The following is a 22,817-nucleotide window of genomic DNA, read 5'->3' as shown; positions in this document are numbered from 1 at the left end:
TGTAAATGGGTAAAATTGATGGGAACTGCAGTCAGACAGGTTATAGCGAGTAATTGGAAAAATCCAGAAGAGCTAGGGGTGAACCAATGGAGGAAAAAACTGAATAATATTATAATTTTAGAATATCTGTGAAGATACACAGAATGAAAGGGTTTAAGGTCAGTGAGAAAGAGGAGGATTGGTTTGAGAAGATATTGAATTATTGGGGTAGGTTTGAACAATTTGGGGCAATTAAAATGTTAAAAGTTAAACCTTGTGGAGGGAGGAGTGTTAACATATATCAAATTGTACACATGGTTGATTTGAATATGTTATTATTGATTTTGTATACCCAAGGTATTAGCCGCCTGGGGGGGGGGGTTTCACTGTTTGTCTTTTGGTTGTTGGTAAAAAAACAAAAAAATTAAGCGTTAAAAAAAAAAGTTGTGGTGGCATAAACGAGAATCCAAAATTAACCATGAAACTGTGATACAACCACCTTTTAAAGTGCTGAGACTTTGAGGAAACAAGTAAAGCCACAAGATTCCGAATGAGACACTGAAAGCAAAACAGGCAACGTGGTGATGGAAAGCAGCTGCCATTTTGACGGTGAGCAAAGCCAAAAGCTTGAGGGGAGATGGGGTGGAGGGTCATATTCAAGAAGGGCTTGGATTTGTTAGGTGCAGGGAGTCACTTACTACTACTCTTCCTCCCACCCCACCCCCCATTTCTCTTTGGCGATATTAGTTAATTAAACTATGCAAATTAAAGCATCTTATAATTTATATAATATCAACACCACAGCCTTGAGCCATTTGGCTTGCATTGTCTGGCACGTACGTTACATAAAATGTTTAGAGCGGCTCTCATAAAAATGAAAAGAAAAAGAAAAGAAAGAAAAAGAAAAGGGCTGTAAATCAGGTTTAATTTATTCATTTTCTGTTTCATATGAAAGCATGCCAAAATCAGATTATTTATGAGCCCTTCATAACAATAGTCATTTTTATGGGATGCATTGACAAAAAAGAGGCATTTTGTGGTGTATGATTCTCCTCTTTTTTCTTTCTTTTGCATTTTTGAATGCCTTTTCAGGAATAATTTTTGGGGGCCACCTAATTTCAAAGAAAATGTTTAATCATTGATATAGTCAAAATAATTCATATTTAAAATCCTGAAAAACTCATGAGATATATTTAAAATGGCAAAACAACAACACATTAGATCTTTTTGAGCAGACTGTGTGTAATCCAGTTTAAATGGCAGTGCATTTGAGGCTTGATCTGGCCCAAAAGGTTGTGTGGTTCCCATGAAGAGAGATCAAAAAAGCAAAGCAGAGGCCTATTGGCTCAGTCCAGGGTCTGCACTACAGCACTCTCCGCACCTATGAATCCCAGGAACTGGAATTTGGGGGCATACCACCTCCAATGCTGGATGGGGCCACAGTCCAACACTCTAACCACTACACCACACTCCCTCTTCCAGGCCACACTAGGCAGGCAGAACCTTTTCCTTCCCTCCGCTCCTCATATTGAGGAGCATGCCTCTGCTTCAAGTGTGAAGGGAGGGAGGGAGGAGGAAGAAACTGTTCCATTCATTAGCACCCTGCAAACCAGCACTCCGTACACACTTCTAAAACAATCGCACAGACCGGCCCCATCCCCCCTTTTCAAAAATGTCACATCTTTTCAAGCCATCTTTTGTTTATTATCCTAGTGCAGATGGAGGCAGAAGCTTAGAACGGCGTCAAATGTTTTCCATGATGAGAAAAGGCCAATGGTTTGGCAGCAGTTTGGAAGGGGAGGGGGGCGAGGAGAAAGAGAGAGAGATGTGGAGTTATTGAGGCGCCCACAAAAGTATCCACTTGTGACATATCTGAATGGGCCGTTTTCAAATCCCTCCCAGGAGGTCGGCCCTCACAGACAGCTGGTGAGGCTGACTCAAACTTAAGAGAAATAATCCTTGAGGGGTCAACCCGCTCCATGATCTATCATAGGGACACAGGAAGCTGGCTTAAACCGGGTTGTCTATCTCAATATTGACAATTCTGACTGGCATAAGCTCTCCAAGCTTCTCCCATCCCTATTCTGGAGACACCAGGGACTGAACCTGGAAGCTGAGGCATAGCAAGGCCAGCTGAGCTATGGGAACATCACTTGCCCCTCAGGGTAGCCATTCCTGGTGACTGCTTGTGCCTCAGTACCAACCTCTATGCTCTCAGGATTCTTTAAGGAAAAGACCATCATTCAGAGGTAAAGCTCATGGCTTTGAATCCAGGAAGTCTAACAAATCTCCAGTTTGAAAGAGTCCAGTTACAATAGCAGGCGATGGGAAAGACGTCTGCCCTGGGTCTTCAGAAAGCTGCTGCCATTAGATAGACTAATAGTCCAGTGTGAAATAAGGCAACTGCCCACATTCTTTCCCCCATCTCTTTGTCTCTCCCTTCCTCTTCCCAATATTTGCTTAGACCAGCCGTTCTCAACCTTGGGTCGCCAGATATTCTTGAACTACAACCTCCATCATCCCCTGGCCATGCTGTCTGGGAATGATGGGAGTTGTAGTCCAACAACATCTGAGGACCCAAGTTGAGAAAGGCTGGCTTTAGACTGTAAGCACTTGGAAGGCAATTATCCATTTAGTTTCACTGGTGTGATTCAGTGGCAATGGGCCCCAGAGTGCCTATTTCCCCAGGTCAGGGAGGCTTGAGCTTTGAAGAGAGCTGTTGCTTCAGTGGAAGCAGGTCAGATTAGGATCTTGTATAGGAGCTGGAGGCTACGCCCCTAACTGGCTCTCAGTCACACCCTGAGCCTTGCTTGCATCTGTTTCCATGGTAACACCCACACCATACATTTAAAGCTCATTTAAATGAGCTACAATTCCCAGCACCCTTAGCAAACTGCAGATTCCAGGATTCTTTGCAGGAAGCCATGGGCTTTAAATGTTTGGTGTAGATGTGATCTTACCCTTTTTTGCAGCCTCCTGGGCTACTAGCTGGACACTGTGACAGTGGCTCAGAAGTTCCTGCTGTCTCCTCTGGTCCTGGGGGAGAACAGTGGAGTCTGAGAGATAGCCAGGTACCCTGTTGGGATGCCCAGACTCACTGGTTCCTCAGGATCACTGGCAGTGTGGTGATCTGACAGAGGCTTCTGCTCCCTTGCACTCTTCATATGAGCAGACTTCAATTTAGTGGTCTGGGCAGGGCTGAAGCCTGACACAGAGGCAGTGTGGCTCTGAATGTCAGTTGCTGGGGTTCCTAAGTGGGAAAGAGTTCTACAGTGGTACCTTGGGTTATATACGTTTCAGGTTACAGACGCTTCAGGTTACAGACCCCACTAACCCAGAAATAGTACCTCAGGTTAAGAACCTTGCTTCAGGATGAGAACAGAAATTGCACAGTGGCAGCGGAAGGCCACATTAGCTAAAGTGGTACCTCAGGTTAAGAAAAGTTTCAGGTTAAGAATGGACCTCCGGAACGAATTAAGTTCTTAACTAGAGGTACCACAGAGCCTAGGACTTGCCAATCAGAAGGTTGGCAGTTCAGATCCCCGCGACAGGGTGAGCTCCCATTGCTCGGTCCCTGCTCCTGCCAACCGACGCGTTCGAAAGCACGTCAAAGTGCAAGTAGATAAATAGGTACCGCTCCGGTGGGAAGGTAAACGGCGTTTCCGTGCGCTGCTCTGGTTCGCCAGAAGCGGCTTAGTCATGCTGGCCACATGACCCGGAAGCTGTACGCCAGCTCCCTCGGCCAATAAAGCGAGATGAGCGCCGCAACCCCAGAGTCGGCCACGACTGGACCTAATGGTCAGGGGTCCCTTTACCTTTACCTGCTCCTCAGCTTCCCATAGGCACCTAGTTGGTCATTGTGAGAACAGGACGCTGGACTAGATGGGTGTTTATTGGTCCAGCAGGGCTCTTATGTTCTTTGTAAGTCACCATGCACACTGCTGAATTGTACAGGGAACGTTTTCCTTGCTGGAGCCATTGGATAAATGGAGATGAAGACACTCCCCCTGGAAGAAAGGGGCTGTTTTCGAGGTGAGGCCCGGCCAATCCAAGGGACAGCATTGCCTCTCTCTCCAGAAAAATTAGCATACAGGATCTGTCAGTCACTGAGAGCTTTCAGTAAAAGGGCTCCTTGTCAGCTTTCCTGCCTTTGATGTGACTGGGATGGAGGTGCTCAATTAAAAGCCTATCAGTCTGTAAGTAAATCAAGGCCTATCAGTCTTGTCACATCAAACAAACGATTATTACACTAACCCGCCCACGCCATTTATCTAGCTGTTCCTTCTTGACAGCTCAGGGTCAGGGCACTGTAAATCCTGCACTGGATTCCAGCCACCTGGATCAGGATTAAAGCCACCATCCAACATGCCCTGCTGCACCCAATTATTTTCCACCACCGCAATCAGGGTGCGAGGAGAGAAGGAACACATTGCATTTCCAGGCAGTCAGGAAGACAAACAAAAAAGCACACGGGTGGAAGAGACCAGAGAACAAGAAAAGCTACGTGTTAAATGGGTTTTATGTAATCACTACTCTGACTGACGCATCAATATACGCAGCAGATTTTCTTAATTCCATTCAAAAAGGATCACTTTGATTTTTTTTCTCCTTTATGAAAAGGAACTCAAGTACCCAGCAACCACACAAGCTGGGCAAATCTCCCATGGACCTCTCATTTCCAAAGTGGCCAAACCTTCAAACATTCATTGTTTCACTTCCAGCGGGTTATGGAGGTTAGACACTTTTAAGAATCACACTGAAGGCAGGATTTTACCCGTTTCAGTTTTGGGGCACCACAGTGGCAAGAAAAGCACACCTGGCAAAATGTTTGCTTCCACGTCAACAATAGGGAACCTCAGGCTGGGGAAGTGAATTGGAATTGAACTGGGAGCCCCCCCAGGCCTTAATGTCAGGACCCTGTTTTGTACCCCATGTGTTTTTGTCTGGTTGGAATGTGTCCTTGAGTTCTGCTGTTGCCTCCTGCTTGTCTGAATGGAGGATAAAGAGCTTGCTCTGCTGCTTTTAGCTTCTGGCCTCATGCATCTTGGGCATGTGTCCCTTGGAAGGTTGTCCAGAAGGGAATGTGGCCCTTTGGCTGAAAAAGGTTCCCCACCCCTTTTTTATGCCACTCTGAATGGTACAGGTACTTTCATGCTCTGCACCTGCCTTTTGCTCTGGCCCAGATAACAATGATAGTGAGTGGGAGGAGCCATAGACACAGTGTTGAAGGAAAGTATTCAACATCACCTTGAGCCAGAACTTTGTCATTTGAACCATAAGTTTTGCTACCACAGCCACATACCATTTTGGCTAATGCGATTTGTATTGTGCAACCCTAATTATATTCATAGAATCATAGAATCATAGAGTTGGAAGAGACCACAAGGGCCATCGAGTCCAACCCCCTGCCAAGCAGGAAACACCATCAGAGCACTCCTGACATATGGTTGTCAAGCCTCTGCTTAAAGACCTCCAAAGAAGGAGACTCCACCACACTCCTTGGCAGCAAATTCCACTGTCGAACAGCTCTTACTGTCAGGAAGTTCTTCCTAATGTTTAGGTGGAATCTTCTTTCTTGTAGTTTGGATCCATTGCTCCGTGTCCGCTACTCTGGAGCAGCAGAAAACAACCTTTCTCCCTCCTCTATGTGACATCCTTTTATATATTTGAACATGGCTATCATATCACCCCTTAACCTCCTCTTCTCTAGGCTAAACATGCCCAGCTCCCTTAGCCGTTCCTCATAAGGCATCATTTCCAGGCCTTTGACCATTTTGGTTGCCCTCCTCTGGACACGTTCCAGTTTGTCAGTGTCCTTCTTGAACTGTGGTGCCCAGAACTGGACACAGTACTCCAGCTGAGGTCTGACCAGAGCAGAATACAGTGGCACTATTACTTCCCTTGATCTAGATGCTATACTCCTATTGATGCAGCCCAGAATTGCATTGGCTTTTTTAGCTGCCGCGTCACACTGTTGGCTCATGTCAAGTTTGTGGTCAACCAAGACTCCTAGATCCTTTTCACATGTACTGCTCTCAAGCCAGGTGTCACCAGAAATCTCCCTCCCACAATATAAGGAATTTGAAATAGCCACACAAAGGCGACTTGTTCTGTTTTCAGAAATGTTCTTGGCTGCCATTGAATTTTTTCTTCTTCCTTCAGCTGGAGACACCTTCACCTAGATGATGCACACCTTGATTCCATCTCAAGCGTGGCTCTGCTTGTTTTCTTTTGGAGTGCTGGCTGACATCATGCAGTAGACTTCATGTTCTGATTTTCAAGGGGGGGGAGTTCTATTTTCTAATAATCGGGGAGTTTGGGATTGTATGCACCTTAAATTCCTAGTTTCTTTGTGTTGTGGATGTATTTTAGTCAGTAAAACCCAAGTACATATAGACAGACAAACAAATAGAAGCCTGGTTTGAGTTTCCTCCCACCCTTACGATTAGCATCACACAAGATGGGAAATGGGGAATGAACCCCTTTCCCCTGTGTTGCATTCCTGTAACTGATTCAGTTGCCTTCATCATGCTTAGAAGGCAAATTACTGCAAAAATGAGTCTCTTCTTGGGGCAATTCCACGTGTAACATAGAACTGAGAGATGGCTTTAAATGGGGTGCATGGAGGGCAAGGCTATTACAGTGGTACCTCGGGTTAAGTACTTAATTCGTTCCGGTGGTCTGTTCTTAACCTGAAACTGTTCTTAACCTGAAGAACCACTTTAGCTAATGGGGCCTCCTGCTTCTGCCGTGCCACCGGAGCACATTTTCTGTTCTCATCCTGAAGCAAAGTTCTTAACCCGAGGTACTATTTCTGGGTTAGCGGAATCTGTGACCTGAAGCGTATGTAACCTGAAGCATCTGTAACCCAAGGTACCACTGTAATGGCTACCAGCTATGATAGCTCTGTATCCCCTCCAGTGTTGGAGGCAGTATGCCTCTGAATACCTGTGACATTAGGACCATGGAAGATCAGAGTTGTAAATCACTCTAGAAGCTAACACTATTATTAAAAGAGAGACAGAAGTTTCCTAGGAGGTTGATGAACCCAGTGAGGAGGACACAATGGAAGGGGTGACCCACTAGGTTCATCCTCTCTCTGCCTGCATGTATGTGGAAACACCAAAATAGAAATGACTGTGGGGGTCAGTGGTTCCCAAACTGCCCCTACCCCCATGAACCACCTGAACGTTGCTGAGGGTTTTGGAGGATCACTTCATTATTTTTCTGCCCATTGCAGTAACTATAACATGCTGTGGCAGATACTGCATGATTTCAATAGGATTCAAATGGTAATACCTGTATATGCAATCAAAGAAATAAAAGAAGCAATAAAAATACGATTAAAAAGCAATTCAAATATTTAGGGCAATGGATGGGCTGCTTCCTATCTTCAACCACAAATCCACAAACATGCTACGGTTCACCTGAATGAAGCTAACAGACCACTGATGGTCTGCAGACCACTGATGGTCTGCAGACCACAGTTTTGGAACCCCTGTACTAGATTATATGGCTGAATGCTTGGATCTCACCAGTTCATTTACATAGATGCCAACAGTGGTAAAAGATACTTCCAGAACACACAGAAAGCTGGAACAGATTTTTTTTTAATAATAAAAAAGCAGGAAGTTACTGTTACAATTGATAAATGACGATAAAATGTGTAGTTGTTGTTGTTTTAAAAAGACGCTTGCTTGTCTTGCAAGTCTAATCATTCAAAGGTCAGACCTGAAAGTGACTGTCAAAGAGCAAAAAGGAGGCAGCTTAGTGCACTGGCATATAAAGGGGAGAACATAGAAGAGGGCTGAAGAAGAAAATCGGCCTGTTCAAGGATTGGGGTTTTGTTTGAATCCTTTCTTTAGAAGCTTATGCCTTTCCATGAGGCCAGGCTCGAGGCTGCGGAGGGCTTGTGATTATCCTCATAAATGTCCTAGGCCCTCTAATTACAAAAAAGCACGGTTCTAAGATCACATGGAGCCAGCAGACAGAGCATGGAAATACTTCATTTGGCCTGCAGCAGTATATTATCTGGTCTTTGCCCATTGTTGGATGAAATCCAGATTGCATCCATCCTAGATGTGGCTGCAGATGACAGATGATTGCTTTTTATTAACATGTCTGCCACGCCCCACGCCTCCGCTTTGCCATTAAGGTTTCCAGCCCCAGAATCCCCACCAGCGGACCCCAGGTGGAAATGAAGAAAACCAGGTCATGCATTTTCACATTGTCATTCAAAATCATATCCTTACGGATGCTGAAAAGAACAAGGATTTAGATGGGCCAATTTGCTATGCTTCAAGGCTTAAAAGTAATATTAAGTACGCTTCAAATAAAACCAGAAGTTGCATGGGGTGCTGGTGTGCTCCCTACAAAACAAAATAGTTTGGCCGCAGATTCAGGGCATACAAACAAAAGTTATTGTCCACACTGCAGACCACTGATATGTGGAATTCTCATCCTCCTCATCAGGCTTAGCCAGTGGCCAGGGATGATGGGAGTTTTCGTCTGACTATATCTGGGGACCCAAGTTTGGAAAACACTGACTTAGACAACTATAGAAAGGGCTGAGAGTGTGGGTGGGGAACCTGTGACCTTCTAGATGTTGTTGGACTTCCATCTCCCAGGAACCTCAGCCAATGGTTAAGGATGAGAGTTGTAGTCCAGCAATATTTCCCACAGCTTCCCAACCCTTGGCTTACATCAATTTGTGGAGAATAAGATTCAGGGGCTATTAGGTATGACGTCCATAAAGAATGGACACACCCAAAGGAAGTGTAATATAGTAAAACTTCATCTTACCTGTGTTTGACTTGCCTGATTTCAACCATACACAGATACAGGCTGGCTGGCTGAAACTCAAACAGACCTGGAGCGAAAAGAGCTCTTAAGCTCTTGGCCTTGTCTCTTGTGTTTGCCAGTGAGACAAATCGCAGACAGTATTTGAGCCACAGAGCTGATCCAGCTTTCCTTGTAGACCAGGTCTCTTTGCCACCATGAATGGAAGGACCATAGTTCAGTGGCAGACCATCTGTTTTACATGCACCACCCCTGCCACTGCCATTACCACCCTGCCTGCAAGGGTGCCCAGTCTGCCTCTGCCCACTGCCTTAGCTGCCCACTCACTGCTGCCACTGTCTGCCCACCACCGTACCTCAATGGAGGCCTCGTGACAGTGGAGGATGCTTTGGCCTCGTTGTGGTAGCAGTGGTTGTGGCAAGCCAGTGTAGGTAAGGTGGCGCGCAGGTGGGGGTGGTCCAGGTGGCAACAGCAGCAAGGGTAGGTGTGCTGGCCCAGGGGGGAGGTTACCGTGGGGCGAGGTCCAGGACCTGAGTTGAGGGTTGGTAGACAGTCCTCCACGGGTGAAGCGGGGTCCACAGCAAGGAGCCGGGCAAGGACAGGAACTCTGCGGTAACCGGACTGGGTGCTGGCCGAAACAGCTCTTCAACGACGTTGCTCCCGCAACCTGGGACTGGGCTGACTGGCCTTTATCTTCTCTGAGGCCAGGGGCGGTCCCAGCCCCCAGGAGACCCGCCTCTCCTGGCCTTAAGGCGAGCACTCCTCCTGGGAGAAACCAGTTCCCTCCGCCTCTCTGCCCTGAGCCTCTGCAGCTCAGGAGAGGCTGAAGGGTTACTGGACCCAGGGGGAGACTCACCTGTAGGCACTGAGTCCTCAACCACCTCCGGAGCCAGAGTGGACTCACCTGGTGCCTGCTGCTGAGGATCCGGCACAGGTGCAGGTGCTTCAGAATCAAGGCCCTGCCCCAGTTCAGCCGGCCCTGGAGGTGGGGTCTCCTGTGCAGGCTGGGATTCCTCCGGTTCAGCCTCTGAATCGGATTCCCAGGCCATCACAGTAGGCCACACTACATTGTACACACATCTCAGGGGGAGGCTTCCTCCACCCTCTCCACCCCCTCAACATTGTGTGGGCTCCATCTCCTGCCAACAAATATTGAGGGGGCAGAGGACACTTTGGCTCTATCGTGTTGGTGGCTATGATCTGGGGTATTCTCATGCTCTGGCCACACACACTCAGACTGGCTATTGGCTCCTTCTAGAGAGGAAGGGATAGAAAGGACTTCCTGTTCAGTCTGGGACCTTGACTGAACGACAGTGGTCTTCAAGCTCTAGTGTGGTGTTTGATAGTAACTCCTGGCTTCCCTCATTGACTCCTGATACCTCCCTGATAGCTGCCTATGTATAGCTCATTCCTGACAGGAGCAGAGGCTGTCATCAGGGTAGGACTCAGGCTGTGACCTACATGAAAACAGAACCACTCTAGGTATGTCCTTATTTTCATTTGCGGAATGTTAGAGGTTAAAGAGGGAAATATTGGAGGCTTTGGCTCTTTTCCTTTGTGAAATTAGGAATTTATGTCCTAAAAATCATGGACATTTTAGAGGAGAAGAAACATTCTGCTAGGCTTTCCCCCAGAGCAACATGAAACTGCTTCTTTCAGGCCATCCCTAGCCCAGCTCAAAGCATTCCTGTGGTCGTTCTAAAAGCAACCTTGTAAGCAGAATTAGAACAGGCAGCCAATGTTTTCTGGAACTATAAAGCTGCTCTTTTCACACAGCGGCTCACGAGGCTGTAATTCTTGCTCTTAAAGAACACGAGCTTGAAAGAAAACCAATAGAAAGAGCGAGACAAAATGGCTGGCTTTGAGAAGCAGCAAATCCCAGCGTCTTCAACGGTGACCAAAAAGAACAGCTCATCATGTGGAACTCTGGAAACCATCGACAGTTTGTGTCGGGCTGCCAGAACAGTTCCTCACTGCAGTTTGGAAAGTCTCTCATGCAGGTTTCAACACCTCGCTCTCACACCACATTATGCAAAAGCTAATTCGACATTCAGGCTGATGTCAACATTCTCCTTTATTTTTATTGCCACAGCAGAATGTGAAGGCGACGTTAATTTGCATTCGCTGTGTCTCAAGTAACACATTCCAGATCCTTACGGTCACTCACTCTTGAAAGTGTATATTTGCAAATTTCCTGGATGGAAGAAAAAAGAAGAAATACAAAGAGAAAGAATCCAGAGAGGGAAAACTATATATATATTTGTTTGCTTTCGAAACTCCACCTGGAATGGCCGGCTCACACAAGCCTTCCTAAGCTAGCTTCAGAATAGGCTGACTTTTTATGTCAGCCTGGTTTGCATTAGGTTGGAGTGACCAGTTAAATGAATAGGTTCAGCAGTCATACAAATCAATCTCCATCATTGGATATGTATCATTTTTTTACATGCTGTCATTGAGAGGTGAGCGGATAATTGTGTGTAGCAAAGCTTATTCACACAATTGGAGCATGTTGAGACTGTCACTGTTTTCAGGTTGGGACTCAATAGCACACAATAGCAAATTCAGGTCGCACACTTAAAGGTGATTTTGCGCTCTTGCACAGCAAACCCACTCCCCTTCCTCCAAAACCAGACTTTTTGCAATAAGGAAAGTGACAGGGTAGTGTATTGGAAAGTGTGGGTTAAGTGGGGTGGATGGTAGCTGTAGCCTAAAGTATCTAGGGAGCACTGGCTTGGTGAAGACTGGACTATGCAGGGCACCCCAACAGCAAAAACCTGCCCAACCTCCAGCGGTGAAGGCACTTAGAGCAGGGCCTGTGACAATGATCTCAGCAAACCGCTGTGGTCTAATGGTTAGAGTGTCAGACTAGGGCCTGGGAGACTAGGATGCAAATCTCCACTTGGCGAAGGAACTCGCTGGGTGACCTTGGGCCAGTTACTGCCTCTCAGCCTAATTCCCTCTGGGGATTTAAAGAGGAAGGGGAGGAGAATGTGTGTCACTTTGAGCTCCTTGGAGAAATAATGTGGAATATCAATAAAGGGCAGGCAGGCAGGAAAAGAGGAAGATCCGTGCAGCAGAAGAGCTCACTCTTCATCCCATTATCATTGCAAATGTGGAAACAACATTATTTTAGACCTTCAATTTGCAGCAGAGGCTTCAGGATTCTCCGGCCAATTCCGAGATGGGAGGCTGGACAGATCATGGTAGTCCACACATTCCAGCATTTGTTTGGTTTTTTGGACATGCCAGGTTTAGGGCATAGGAATTAGCACCACATTATTCATGTGACACGAGTGTATGAAACTGTGGCAATCAGACAGGCTGCTTCCAGACTGTCATTATTTTGCAGATAAGATGGGAGGGGAAGAAAATATTGCCCTACTGCACACTAAAGGCAACTTCCTAAGACCATAACAGAAAGCCCTGCTGGATCAACATCATGTGGTCAACCAGTTACCTCTGGGAAGTGCATGGGATTGTTTTTCAGCCCTCCTGTGATTCTTAGACTGGCAAGACTGGGAAGGTCTGTAGCTTTGTGATAGGCTGCTTGCTACCCATATAGAAGGTTCCATGTTCAATTCAGCTAGAGTTCTGTAAGACTCCTGTATGTATGGAACCGTGGAAAGATGCTGCCAGTCAGTGTAGAGCCGGGGTGGGTGGGGAACATGTAAGCTCTCAATGCTGCTGGACTACAATTCCCATCATCCTTGACCACAGGTGATGCTGGCTCCTGGGGCTTCTGGGAGTTGAAGTCCAACAATATTTGGTGAGCTGCAGGGCACTACCTCTCACTGGTGAAGACCAGAGTCTCTTACATTGAGTCCTCTAGATGTTTCTGGGCATCCTAATTGACCATTCGCCATGCTGGCTGAGGCTGATGGGCATTGGAATCCAACAACATCTGAAGGGTACCATGTTGGCTGCCCATTATGACTGGCAGGGCAGAGGGCAGGGAGGACAGCCAAAGCCGATAATAGACAGAGACAGCCTGGTTCATATAATTCTAGCTTTGTTCCTATAATTCTCCTCTCTAATGAGTTCTACAGAAAACGGAAAAACAGAGACCAGGTTGAAACTGATAGCCAGGACTACCCACTGGGCTGGGTGTAAGTAAGAAGGCAGGTTGGGAGAGGCACAGTGCCTCATTCATCCTAATGGACCAGTCTCCACTAGTAGGCCAACGGTTCCTATATTCCATTTTAGAGGTGCCCTTCTGGTGTAAAGCACAACTGGGTCCCCCTGGGATTTCTCCAGCAATGAAGTATCCTTTAAGGGAATTTGGTTTCTTCCAGGTAACACCTGCACTTAATTTCTGGGTATATGATCTGTTAGTGCCTTTAGGAGCCAGTGTTTAAGGAACGTGCATTCTAAAAGCTCCTGGTACAGTTGCATCAATAAAACATTTAATGCACACTCACAGTAGGCGGCCCTTTCTCTATAAAACAAATAGCCCATTGCTAACAAGCAGTTATCGGAGAAGTCAAATAATTATTACTTAAACAGCATGCTCAAAATATAGATACTTAAGGCAGTGGAATAATGAGTCTTTGTTTACGACTCTGATCAATATGCGGTTGTCTTATATGCATACAGAATATGGCAAAACCTGCCTTTCAGGCTAAGGTGGAGGCTAATAAAGGTCCCAGCTAGGGGGAGAGTACCCTTCAATTACTTCTATAATTACCCACATGCTCCAGAGTCTCCATTGATCAGTGTTTCTATGCTCCCTTTCAGTTTAAGGCATTGCTTTTGATGTGCCGAGCCTTACTTGACGTAGGTCCCAGAGACTATGGTGATTGCTAGATGTTGGCTCATTCAGGGTTAGCTCAGTTGGTTAGAACGTGGTGCTGACAACACCAATATGGGCCTACATATTCCTGCATTGCAGAGGGTTGGAGTAGATGATCCTTGGGGTCTATTCTATTCTATTCTATTGGCTTCCTTCCTAAAGGGCCTTTACATAGCTCCCTGATATGTTCTCAATACAGGCCTGCAGCAGAATTTCTGTAGCCCTCCAGACACCTGCTAAACTGGGTTTATGAGAGAAGGCAGGCAGGTGGGTGCTGCCTGAGGGCAGATTGAGGTGGGTGGGGCAGAGCCCATTTGCCCTAATGGGCCAGTTTTCATTGTCCACACATCTTCGACAACGAATCCCATAAATTAAGTACTCCTTGAATGAGGAAGTCCCAACACATTTGTGCTTCCCAATGGGCCTCTCTGTCTATCTATCTCAGCTTCCAAATAGCTGTGTTTGGGGAGCCCACAGAGGCATGTGGAGGTGACAAATTCATTTCCATTTATGATCAATTATGATGATACCCCTGAAGAATAAAAGTCTATACATAATAATCCTCTCTCTCCCCACCCCCCTCTCTCTAGCTTTGTTAACAACTTCAATTAACAGAGAGCTGTGTAATGCTTCATCAGCCATTTGGATTACAGATGAAATTAAGCCATCATATTTATGAACTGCTCTGCAAGTTGTGGGAGAATTTGGCATATTTTATTTTTAATAACATGCCCTCTTGTTTCATTTACAATGCTTAATGTAACCTCAGTTTCCCTCCCAAGCGATTCCTTGGTGTGGAGAGAACAATGGGGTGTGGGTTCAAACAATTGTGGAATGGATGTGGGGGCGGGGAGAATGCCTGAACCCCAAATTACTTTCATAGATCATAAGCTACCTTGAAGACTTTGCCCCGTAGAGCAGCACTGCATAAATCCATTGTTACTACCGTGAATACAGCAGCTAGACCAGCTTGGTGCTATTCAGATATTGTTGGAACTCCCAGCAGCTGGCATAGCCAATGATAAGGAATGCTGATGGGAGCTGAAATCCAACAAAACCTGGAGGGTACCATGTTGGGGGAAGGTTAAGCTAGAACTGTAACATGTTCATGTGAACACCAGTGGGGATCATCATCCTTTTTTGCAATCCACCCTGGGACCATTCGGTGATGGATAAAGGTAGGACTCTGATCCATGGGGTCACGAAGAGTCGGACACGACTAAACGACTAAACAACAACAACAACAAATAGAGAAATGAATCATCATGACCATAGAAGCCAACTCCTAGGGGGTGAAGTCCCTTTAACCCCCCCCCCATAATTTTTTTGAGGGGGTGGATCCCCCCAGAGTTGATGGGCATGGCCATTCAAATGGTGTGTGTGTGTGCGCCGTGTTTTGTGATAAATTATGTGGGGTGGAGCTTACTTGGGCCCCCCAATATTTCATTCAAGTTGGCACCCCTGATAATGACTGTTAAATGCAGTATAAAGTGGAGAAACTGTGTAGCTCAGTGGTTCGGAATCAAAACAGCTGCTCTGCCACTGAGTTATGCCTTGTCTCCTTGTGACACCCCAGGCAGATGCCTCCCCCCACAGGGCCCAATAAAAAACAGGAGGCATGACCCACTGGGACATTCTCCTGCACTAGTCCCATTGACAGGAACAGGAGCTGCAGACAAGAAGAAGAGTTTGGATTTGATATCCCACCTTTCACTCCCTTTAAGGAGTCTCAAAGCGGCTAACATTCTCCTTTCCCTTCCTCCCCCACAACAAACACTCTGTGAGGTGAGTGGGGCTGAGAGACTTCAGAGAAGTGTGACTGGCCCAAGGTCACCCAGCAGCTGCATGTGGAGGTTCACCAGATTACGAGTCTACCGCTCTTAACCACTACACCACACTGGCTCTCAAGCATTATGATGCTCTTGTGCAGCTCCCAATCATTTCGGTGGAGCTTGTGAAGGAGAAATTCCAGGGTCATTGTGCCCCACCAGGCCCAGATCTGTCTCCCTATCTTGTTTCTCTTAGTTGGACCAGAATCTTCTGCCTGGGGGTGGCAGCTGTTTCGCCTTGTCTCGTGCAAATCTGCTCAGTGGCAGACCCTCTGCCCAAATTCAATTCCCTGACATCTACAGTTAGGGCTGCATAAGATCCCATTCTGCCATGCCTCCAGCCCATCAGTTTCCTGACAGAAGAAACAACCAGTGGGAAACCTAACAGAAAAAAGCAACTAGAACTAGGATTTCCTTTAACAGGGAGAGGAAAAGGGCAGGGGGGGGGGAGAGCAAGATGAGTTTAAAATGTTAACATAAGTCTCTAAACAACAAAATAGGATAATGGAGTTTAATAATTAATGGTTCCTACAGATGTCCTTTTTTATTGTGCATTCATGATTATTTGTGCTCACTGTGGCATTGGGGCATGAACCTGCTTGCAATACTGCTTGTGCCATCAAAAATAATTTGGGTGGACATACTGCTTCATTTCCAATCAATACATGTCTTATAGCAGTGGTGTCCAAACTTTTTTCAAAGAGGGCCAGATTTGATGAAGTGAACATGCATGAGGGCTGACCCAAGTTGTTGAACTTTTTCTGGGATTGAAGTTGTTGAGCTTTTTTTACAATTTTACCCCAGGAAATAAACTGCCACAGATTACGCCAACTGGCAGACCACCCACCCAGATTAGGTTCTTGGAACAGACTTTGGACATGCCTGTCTTATAGCATCCAGCTGAAATCCTGTAACTTTTCATGTCAGAGAAGTTCTGGGTTGTTGTTGTTTTGTCCTGTTTTTGTAGCATCCTGGTGGAATCCCTGATCTAGACCTTGTGTGGATATCAATTCTCTCTATCAGAAGCACAAGTCTGAAAGCTTTACTACAGTACATAATTAATCAATGTTAGAATGATGTTGGAATGAAGCTAGGTGGTTTAAGCAGTAATGCTATAAAGGTGTATGTAAAAAAGGATTGATAACAGATGAAAATTTAAAGTTATAGTATATTAAGTTAAAGGATCATGAGAAAACAAAGAGGGAAAGAAATTGCCGATTTAAATAACTGAACTGGAATACAAAAAAGGGAGGTATGAGGAGGTCAGGGAAACAAGGTTATGAATGTAAGCTTTAGAAAGATTGATTCATTTTCCTTTTCTTCTTTTTAAATGTCTTTTATTCCTCCCCCCCCTGTATTTTGTATTTTCCTTGTATTTTTATTTTTGGTTTTTGTGTAATTCTTTTTCCCCCCTCTGAAATTTTAATAAATATCATTTAAAAAAAATAAAAATGAAAGCTTTACTACAGTACAGTCAGTGCCTTTTTTTCAGGAACTCATCAGGTTCATGGCGATCCACTTTTCACCTTTCACCCTTTTCAGAGGGGTCTCATTGCAGGACCTCCCAAAATGCCCGTACCTGATGAGCCAGACATACAGCCGCTCGCCATGTCCCATCCCCTCACAGTAGCAGACAGAAGCTGAAGTTTCTCTTGCTTTTGAAAGTATTTCTTTCTTTCCTGAAGTTATTTCTGCCACTATGGGACAGTGACTCTACTCAGTACTGTTAGTGTAATGCTAGTGTGGCTGACAAAATCAGTGAGCCTTGCACTCAGTGGAATTGCTTATTTAAAATATTTTACTGCAACAACAAACTGCGTGGCTTCAGCAGAAAGACAGGAACAGAAAGTCAGAGAAGTTGCTTAGATAAAATAAGGAGATTATAAGCAAGTAAGATTTAACCATCACTGATGCAGCTCCTCTTACTGTTGGAGAAGACTAATTGCACCTTCAGAAGATGTAGTGGGGGTAGCCAACATGATGCTCTCCATATGTTGATGGACTGCAACTCCCAGTCAGCCTGGTCTATAGGGAATATAGGAGTTGCAGTCTAACAATATAAGTAAGGCACCACACCGGCTGATTCAACTATCCGCATGCCATTGCTTTTCCAACAGCTCTTCCCATTGAGATTATGCTATGCAGTAATGTTCAACTTCTTTTGAAAATTGCAAAGGTGATCTATGGGCAGCAGCTTGGACAAGGGCATCTGCAATCATTTCTTCAGATGAACAAAATTTCAGGTCAATAATGTATTGTTTTTGCCTTACCCCACTAGTAACCAGTTAATGGGCTGTGTATCAAAGGCAAGTCCTACTCATTGCAGACCCACTGGAATTCATAGACATGATTAACATAGGCCCAGTGATTTAAATGGGTCTACTCTGAGCAGAAGTTATTTGGCCATGGCCCATAGAGTCCTCATTCTTACTTCATCCCAGTGCTAAGAAGGTTAGTTAGCATCCAGCAACCATGTATCTGACCATCTCAATCACTAGCTTGTGGTTTTCTCTTTCCACTACTCCATTTAGTTTATGGCATGGTTTTCTGGTGATTGATACACTGTTTATTATATATACTTCCTCTTCCTTTCCTTTGCATTCCCCACTGTTGTCTGTATGGGTTATTTGTTACTTGCACTGGAACTTGCTTCTGACAAAAACAACTGCAATTTCCCAAGCATCTCATGTTTTTGCTTCATGAGATGTGTCAGTGTACCTGGAATAGTCATCGTTGATGATGGTAATCAGGTATCTCTTTCCATCTGTTGTGAGAATCTGCAGAAGTCTGCCAGTGCCACTGTGGATAAGTTCCAAAGGATATATAGCCTTGCTCTGGCTGCTTTTGGAAAGCAGGTTGCATGCCGGTTTTGCTTTTATACAGCATGCAGACTTCATACGTATGCAGCCTGATGACACCCTCATGTCTTCTGTCACATTCCTTTTCATGCACTCTTTTATAGTATCTATATTTCTGCACTTGAGATGTCCGTGGAACAAGTGGACACATTCATCACGGCCTGCGTGAGTGGTGGTTCTAGCATGCTCATTCTGGCAGGTGAGTTTGTACAGGTGTTCTCTCCCGGTTCCTATGGCCACCATCTCTTTCCCCTTCTGATGTTCTTGGAACTGCACCCTGATACCATTACTAAGGCCTTGAATTTGCCCATTCATCCAGGCAGACAGGGCAAGCACACAGGTCACAAACTTATCCCCCACAACAGCGAGATGTATTTAAATGGCAGCTTTCCCCCATCCCCCTCTCCCTATCATTTTCTCAATCTCTCTTTCTTCTTCGAATCACCCTTTCCCTTTCTCCTAGAGACCAAACCCTTCTAACAGCTCCTAAAGGTCATAAAGGCCATTCCAGACATCCCCCAAGGGCTATGCTCTATGGCAGGGATCAGCAAACATTTTTAGCAGGGGGCCAGTCCACTGTCCCTCAGACCTTGTGGGGGGCCAGACTATATTTTTTTTTTGGGGGGGGAATGAATGAATTCCTATGCCCCACAAATAACCTAGAGATGCATTTTAAATAAAAGCACACATTCTATTCATGTAAAAACACCAGGCAGGCCCCACAAATAACCCAGAGATGCATTTTAAATAAAAGGATATATTCTACTCGTGTAAAAACACGCTGATTCCCGGACTGTCTGTGGGGCCAGATTTAGAAGGCGGTTGGGCCAGATCTGGCCCCCAGGCCTTAATTTGTGTACCCATGCTCTATGGCAGGGATGGAGAACCTGAGGCCCAGAGGCCAAATGTGGACCTCCAAGCATCTTCTTGGGAACCTCCCCAGGCCACACTCAAAGTGCTTTTGAGAGGCTGGAATACGTCCACAGTAACACTAGATCAGGGGGAACAGTGTGCTGCCAATAATAATAATAATAATAATAAAAAAAAATTTTATTTATATCCCGCCCTCCCCAGCCGAAGCCAGGCTCAGGGCGGCTGACAACAATAAAACAGTACAAAAGTACAGCATAAACAACACTCTAAAATCATTCATTATAAAATTAATTAATTCAGGCCACTGGCAACCATTGGGCCAGAGCTCCGCGAAGATTGCCGAGGGAGGGAGTCAGGCTGTGCCCTGGCCAAAGGCCTGGTGGAACAGCTCTGTCTTGCAGGCCCTGAGGAAAGATGTCAAGTCCCGCAGGGCCCTAGTCTCTTGTGACAGAGTGTTCCACCAGATCGGAGCCACAGCCAAAAAAGCCCTGGCTCTGGTTGAGGCCAGCCTAACCTCCCTGTGGCCCGGGACCTTCAAGATGTTTTTATTTGAAGACCGTAAGTTTCTCTGTGGGGCATACAAGGAGAGGCGGTCCCGTAGGTACGAGGGTCCTAGGCCGTATAGGGCTTTAAAGGTTAAAACCAGCACCTTAAACTTGATCCTGTACTCCACCGGGAGCCAGTGCAGCTGGTATAGCACCGGGTGAATATGATCTCGCAGCGAAGACCTCGTAAGTAGTCTCGCTGCAGCATTCTGCACCCGCTGGAGTTTCTGGGTCAGTCTCAAGGGCATCCCCACGTCGAGCGAGTTACAATAATCCAGTCTGGAGGTGACTGTCACGTGGATCACAGTGGCTAGGTCAGGGCGAGAGAGGTAAGGAGCCAACTGCTTAGCTTGGCGGAGATGGAAAAATGCCGCCTTTGTTATAGCTGCAATCTGCGCCTCCATGGAAAGGGAGGTGTCGAAGATTACACCCAAACTCTTAACAGACGGTGCTGGCACTAATTGCGCCCCTGCAAGAGATGGGAGTTGCCCCCCAATCCCATATCGCCCCGTCCCTTCGAAATCTGTCTTCGAAGGATTTAGCTTCAACCGGCTCCCACGTAACCATCCAGCCACAGCTCCCAAACATCTGGTCAGTGTGTCTGGGGCCGAGTCAGGATGGCCATCCATCAACAGATAGAGTTGGGTGTCATCGGCATACTGATGGCAACCCAGCCCAAAACTCCGAACAAGCTGGGAGAGGGGGCACATAAAGATGTTGAAAAGCATCAGGGAGAGTATCGCACCCTGAGGTACTCCACACACCAAGGAGTGGCGCGATGACAATTCCCCCCCCAAGCGCCACCCTCTGTCCCCGACCAGAGAGAAACAAGCGTAGCCATTGAAGGACTGTGCCCTGGATCCCCACATCGGCAAGGCGGTGGTCCAGAAGTTCGACCATGTCGAAAGCTGCTGACAGATCTAGAAGAATCAGCAGCCCCGACCCGTCTCGATCCAGCTGTCTACGAAGATCATCTGTTAGGGCAACCAGAGCCGTCTCGGTCCCATGACCAGCGTGGAAGCCGGACTGGAATGGATCCAGAGCTGATGTTTCATCCAGAAACCCACCAAGCTGTTCAGCAACCGCTCTCTCAATCACCTTACCCAGGAACGGAAGATTCGAAACCGGGCGGTAATTGGATAGATCTAAAGGATCTAATGATGTTTTCTTTAAGAGCGGGCGCACCACTGCCTCCTTCAGTTCCCCTGGGAATGTCCCCGTGCCAAGGGACAAATTGATGATATCCCCCAGGAGGGCCCGCACCTCGTCTGGACACGCTCTAATCAGCCAAGACGGGCACGGGTCGAGAGGACAGGTGGTGGGCTTTCCAGCTTGGAGGAGTCTGTCCACATCGGCTGGGGATATCCGGTCGAAGTGGTCCAATACTGGACCCGAGGACAGTCGAGGGGCCTCCAGTTCTTTTATTGTATCCAAATTGGCAGGGAAGTCATGGCGGAGCAACAAGACCTTCTGCCTACATTTCACATGCTTCTGCCATTCTCTAGTCCTTTTCATATTTGATTGCTTAGCCCCAAGAACAAGGAGGCTTCTGCCTGGTAATTGCTTTCCATGCGGCACTTTAGAATCCTGAAAGTGTCTAGTGTTAATAATTAAAGTATCCAAAGTGGAACAGTTATCTCTACAAACCGCTGGAGTCAGGCATACAGGAGGGACCGATGGTAGTTATGCAGAAAAATTCACTCAAGCCAAGTTTTTGAAAACATCAACCCGTCCCCCCCCATCCCAGTGCACTATGGGTTTTAGGCCACCAATCAAAGCTCATTGCTTTGCAAGGGCATGTTTTCATGGCAAATTCAGTGAAGTTAAGACTAGTACCTGTGAGGACCAGGGTTCAAATCACCACTTGGCCATAGAGCTCACTGGGTGACCTTGGGCCATTCAACGTTTCTCAGCTTATCCTACCTCACAGGATTGTTGTAAGGATAAAATGGGGAGGGGGAAAAACCTTGCATACCACCTTGAGCTCTGGCGGACAGGTAGGAAGTAAATGTAATAACGAATGAAAGAAATGTGTACATCCATAAACATCACACATAAATTATCCACTTCAACCACATAAGAAAGTACACCAGGAATAATCAACAAAAAGCTAGTCAATCAACTGACCAGGGACTGGGTCCCCTTGGGTCCTAGTCCATCACTCTAACCTTTAACCTTTAACCTCTGTACCACACTGGCTGTCAGTATATTTGTTTCATTTTAATGAATTTGTATTGCATATTTTGTATGACGCTGTTGCTGTAAATCACTTTGGGACTTCTGCTGGCAGCATAAAGCGACACATAAATTGAATTAAACAGAATTCCCAGAAGACTGTGCTCAAAGCTGTTTATAATGCAAACCCCCCTCAAATCAGCAATGCAGATCAAGAAGTGGGTTCTGCACATTGCATTGCACTGCAGAGTGATGCTGTCCAGCACTCCAGCAAATTATTCCTTTCGCTCTTCCTCCCTTCATTTTTCATTTCCCCCTTCAGCAGTCAGTCAGCATTCTGTGATCTTGAAACAAGCTCTATGGATTATTTTTGGAAGCTCCCCTAGGGTTCCCCCCCTTAAAAAAAACCCCTCTCCTGCAAATCACGAGTGTGCTGGGTTCCCTTCAGCCTGCTGATGAGCTCCCTGTTGTGGGTGGGTGGTGCTGTTTTGACTATGAAAGCTTGAGCACTCACAGCCTGAACATCCAAAATGGAGGGAATGTTAATTTAGTTACAACAACAATTCAGTTAATAGACAGAATATAAAGAATTCAACCATTCATAAGCCTTTCACTGAATAACACAGTATCACTAGGATCATCAAATATTAACACAAACCAGACAAATTGTGTTAAGCTATCTAGGGCAGAGCAGTAATAACAATAACATGCATAATATTAATGCAAAACTGATGCATGTAATTTCACTCTCATTCCTTTCCAAACAATTTATCTTAAGAATGACATAAGCCACTTTCCCAATGCCTCTGAACCATGTCAGGCTAGGAAAGGTTTCCAACCAATTAACCTACAGTAGCTGGAAGGTTGCTTCTCAGGCCATCTAAATTCTCACATGGGGTGTTCTTCCCCATAGGCTGCCCCTCTGCACATTAAGATGACTTGAGAACTTACTCCTTTCCTCTTTTCCTCC

The sequence above is a fragment of the Podarcis bocagei genome, assembly GCF_964188305.1.
Source record: "Podarcis bocagei genome assembly, chromosome: 15".
Taxonomy (NCBI): Eukaryota; Metazoa; Chordata; class Lepidosauria; order Squamata; family Lacertidae; genus Podarcis; species Podarcis bocagei.
Note: the sequence above shows the minus strand (reverse complement) of the source record.